This window comes from Artemia sp. Qi Xiang Cuo, chromosome 14 (genome assembly GCF_049724085.1).
Source record: "Artemia sp. Qi Xiang Cuo chromosome 14, ASM4972408v1, whole genome shotgun sequence".
Classification (NCBI taxonomy): Eukaryota; Metazoa; Arthropoda; class Branchiopoda; order Anostraca; family Artemiidae; genus Artemia; species Artemia sp. Qi Xiang Cuo.
This window is the reverse complement of record NC_142807.1, coordinates 461997-467058: the sequence shown is the minus strand read 5'-3', so window position 1 is coordinate 467058 and position 5062 is coordinate 461997. Positions and strand designations below refer to the sequence as shown.

General features: G+C 36.8%; 1 pseudogene; it reads left to right on the top strand.

Moving 5' to 3' along the window:
* Positions 1–999: 999 nt before the first annotated feature.
* Positions 1000–2445, top strand: LOC148944028 (uncharacterized; annotated as a pseudogene).
* Positions 2446–5062: the final 2617 nt, after the last annotated feature.

Below are 5062 nucleotides of genomic sequence, written 5' to 3'. Positions count from 1 at the left end.
CAAGAGACAGACCAGCAAAAAAAAAAATCCAAATCATTTTTAGTGGACAAATTATGTTAGGAGAAGATGTTTTTATTTTTTTTAGGTCCAAGCGCTCATAAAGTTTCTGTTGAGTTTGTTGAAACACTAGCACGGACTTCCTGTAGTTACGGACTCTCCATAAAACGTTTAATAGTGCGAAGATGCACCTTAGCCAGGGGGGGAAGTTGTGGTTGGGATGGATTTCTAAGGGGAGAATCTTCCTTTGGGAGGGAAATTTCTGATGAGTGAATATTCTGGGGGAAATGTTAAACTGGGGGTATTGACAGAATTACAATACAAAATTCTTTTTAATTGTTTTACATTCTCTTTGACAATTTTTTTAGATGGAGATGTTCCGGGGGCTTTTTTCCGTGCATTTTGTTTTCTGGGAAATAATTTCCATGGAAGGGGGCATTTCTGGAGTGATCAAGAAACCAATATATAGATTAAAATCTTATTCCAATGAAAAAATGCTAAGGAGAATTTTTCAGTATGAATTGTCCACAAGCAATTTTACAGAGAGGGGGGATTCTCAGCAAGGAAAGAATTGTCTAGAGGGAATTTGATGGGGAGAGGTGCACTTTACGTTGGATGAAATTTCCACGGAAGAGTTCCGTGATGGGGAGGGGTATTTTTCATAAAGGATGAGCTAGATTTAGCGGCATTATTTGAAAAACGAACAGAAATTATGCAATATATGAAGGGTTGCCCCTCCTCAATATCTTATTCTTTGCGCTAAAGTTTGACTGATTACTAAAATTGAAACACGGGGAGCGCGTAAAAAGTATATCAAGCTTTTTTAAAAGTGCTAACAATTTTAGCGTAAAGAGCAAGGTATTGAGGAGGGGTGACAATTCGAGGCAAAAAATTCAAAAATTAAGAAGCACATTGGAATCTATATTGTTTGTTTAAGTTTAATATCTGGCATCATTAACCTTCTCGTGAAATTGAATTTTTCTGAAGAACTGGTTTAGCCTGCCTACCAGTCCAGTGGAAAAGGCAGGCAAGCCTAGCAGCCCCAACCCCAGGGGTGCAATTGGGGACCACCCAGGTACAGTCTTTTTATTTTTCTGCCTGGTGCCTACACCTCTGCTTCGCTGTTATTATGACCTTTTATAATTTATAATTGCTTGTGCCAGCCGGAAGATCCCTTGCCTTTTGCTGTTGGCTTGTAGCTTGATTAGCCTAGTTTGGAGTTCACTTTAGCCTACATCATGGGTGACAACTCAAAAAAGAGCTATAGACCACCTAGTCACAGAGAGATGAGATCAGACTGCTCCATCCAGTACAGTAGAGCTGAATCTATTAATGAGAGGATTAGTATGCTTACCTCACACATTAACACCCTTAAGAACAAGCAGAAGCTAATTGCAGATTCACTGAATGACCAAAACCTTAAATCTACTATGGCAGAAGTTGTCAGTGAGGCACTGTCTAATAAGGTTGGTTCTTTGGTTGAAGCCTCTGTTTAAAAACTTGCCTTTAGTCATGTGCCTGCTGCTTTTGATGCTAACAACATGGAAATTATTAAACAGGAGGTATATAATAGTCTTAGAATGGATTTTGATGTGCTTGTGGAAAAATCACTAAAACAATATGATTTGAGGATGTCAAAGCTTGAATCATCTCTTCATTTGCTTGACTCAGGTTTGTCAGATCTGCAAAAATCTCTGAAACCAATTCAACTCAATGTGGATCGTCTGAGTGATCAGTTTGACCAAATGAAAATTTCAAATCAGCTGATCCTATGTGGTTTCAAAGAAGACCCTTATCCAGAAGCTTCTGAAAGCAAATTTCTTGGATTTTCCAGTACTAGGTTTCCTGGTATTCCTCTGACTAAGAATAACATAGTTTCTGTTAGAAGGATCGGAAAACAAGGCTCAGGGTTGAAATCTCGCCCACTTGTTGTGGAATTTTGTAGTCCAAGAATGCAGCAGTTTATTCTTAGAGAAAAGAAAAGTTTGCAAGGTAGTGGTGTCTTTATTTCTGAGTCACTTACAAAGCCTAGACTTCAGCTACTTAACTATGCTAAATCAGAGCTTGGGAAGAGGTCTACATGGTCTAGTGGAGCAGAAATACTTACCAAGCTTTCTGATGGTAAAGTGATCACTGTTAAAGAGGCATCTCAAGTTGATGTTCTCCATCAGTCAACTACAGCCCATCCAAGCCCCTCCCAGGACTGAAATAAACCATTTTTCCCCTTTTAGCTCTGTTGTTTTGTTGTTGTTTTTTTTTTAACTCTTTATGATTTAATGGTTTTACTTATGCTTGCATTTATGTTGTTTTACATTATTTTTTTAAATGAATTCCATAAACCATTGATAACTCTTTCCTCTGGTTGCTTCTTTATTGTTTTGCCTTTTTCTTTATTTTGTTTTTGCCTTTGTCCTTGTAATTGTTTGTAATTTTTTAATTTTTTTGAGCTTTGTAGCTTGTTATTGTTCTTTGTCTTGCAGGTTTTTTTTCTTATGTTTCTTTTCTTTGTTGCCTATAACATTCACCTTTTTGGTTTCTTTTTACCCTCTGCTATTTCAGCCTGTTTGTTTGATATCTTGTTCATTTGTGAAGATATTGTGTGAATTTGTTATGTGTGGTAAATCTGGCTGATTTTTGTTTTCTTTTGAATTCTTCTATTCTTAAATCAGTTATCTTTGAGCAACCAAGTAGTGCTGGCAAACAAGAGGCCCACACACTTGACTCTCTTCTTCAATCTATGGTTAATTCTAGTTGCAATTATCACACTACTATTGATTTTTGTGATAAAATCATGCCTTCTCTCTCTTCAAATAGTTGCTTTAATGTATTTTGTTTGAATGTACATGGGATACGAGATACGTGGGATAGTCTGAAATCATATTTGTGGTCTGATAATTCTTGCCCTTTTGATGTAATTGGTTTAACTGAAACATGGTTATCTGATAGTGAAAATTTAAGAGCTTATGATATGCATGGTTATATTGCTATTCATGTCCCTAGAATGGTAACAAAGTGCTCAGGGGGCATTTCTTTATTTATAAAATCTGATATCAAATTTAGTAGACGGTATGACCTTGAATCCTTGTTTACTTCAGTAGTGTCTAATAGTAGGACATGTGATACTAGCCAGTTTGCATGTTTGATACTGTTTGTTTGTTTTATAAGCCCCCTCCTTTTCCAACACATCTGTTCTGTGATTTGCTTGAACAGCTTTCTGGTGTGGGGACTTTCTCTAGAAAATGTATTTGTGTTTTGGGAGATTTTAATTATAATATGTTAAATGTTGGATTAACTGATGAATGTGTCCATCTCTTTGGTGTGCTTCTTTTTCTGGGCTACATCCATAATTTTTCTTTTCTTCTTGTGATGACCCTACCAGAAATTCTGCCACTGTGATAGATAATATTTTCATTTCTCATTCTCCAAAATTGAAGTTTACTTCTGGTCTTGTTTTCACTGATCTGTCTGATTACTTCCCTATTTATTCATCACTTTGTGCCTAAAACTGAGATTGCTGTGAATGAGCACGGTGAATCTTCTTTTAGAACTTTTACAGATAAAGAAATTTCTAATTTAATTCTTAGTCTTCAGAGTAATGATTGGTCTAGTGTTCTTGAAGCTAATGATGTTGAATGTGCAACAAATTTATTTGTGTGTCGTATGGGAGCTCTGCTGGATAAGCATTTTCCTCTTAGGAAGAGACCAAGGAATTCTATGCCCGAACGCCCATGGATGTCTAAAGGTCTGATTAATGCTGAACATATGCACGTATCTCTGATTAAGACTAGATGTAAAAGTAAAATACGGAAGGAGCGTTTGAAGGATAAATATTATAAAAATATACTTACAATTTCAGTACGCCCAGCTAAAAATCTCCATTTTTCATTTTGAACCCATGATTGTAAGGGGAACTTCGCGAAAGGTTTGGAATGTAGTTAATGAAGCTACTTCTCGCAAGAAACTCACACAGTCCCCCCCCCCATGTCATTACAGGAATGCTGATGGATCTATTGTGGATAAAAATTCTTCAGCAAACGCCTTCAATTCGTATTTCACCACTCTTCCTTCAGTTCCCATTCAACCCAAGAATAGAGTAAGTAGTTTTCCCATAGCAGAAAAGTCATTTTTCCTTTCCCTATGCAGTGATATTGTGATTTATAGTATTATCTCCCAGCTTCCAAGTAGCCGTTCAATTGATGGTTTTGGTATGAGTAATAATGTTCTTAAAAAAATTGGTCAGTTTGTTTCTAACCCCTCTTAACACATAAATAACCTTTTGCTTTCGTCTGGTGTTTTCTTTCATTTATTTTAAATTGCTACCGTTTCATCTTTACATAAAAAATTTGATTCATCTCCAATTCCAAAGTATATAACAATTTCTCTTATTCAGATCATCTCTAAGGCTGTCGAAAGGGTAGTGTATCGTAGACTCTCTTAATTGTTATTTAGTACTGATACGACTGTAGAACATTCTCCCATAAATAACCATCAGTATGGTTTTTGTCCCACTTTCTCTACCTCGTATGCACTCTCAGATGCAACAAAGTTTGTGTGTGTTAATCTGGACAAGGGCTTGTGTGTTTTGGGTCTATTTCTTGACTTTTCAAAGGCCTTTGATATGGTTGACCACTCTGTTCTTTTGTCTAAACTATCCTCATTTGAAGTACATGGAGTCCCACTAGAAAGGTTAGGGTTTTAACTGTCAGGAATGTCTAAGTATGTTTCGGTTGTTGGTATGTCTTTCGCCACTTTACCTTTATTCAAGGGTGTCTCAGAAGGCTATGTGCCTGGACCACTTTCGATTTTAATTTACATAAATGATCTCGTTAATAGTCTTCGTCCTCTTGTGCACCCTATTCTTTTTGCTGATGACAGTAAATTTTTGATTGCTGCAGTAGACCTGTCACCTACCACTTCCCTAGCTCAAGGTCTTCTTGATGAAGTAAAAGATTGGTGCTGGTCAAATGGTATGACTCTCAACAGCCAAAAAAGTGCCATTGTACACTTCAGGACCCCTTATCGTATGAGAGATGTAAGGGAGTCAATCATCCTGACTTATGGGAAT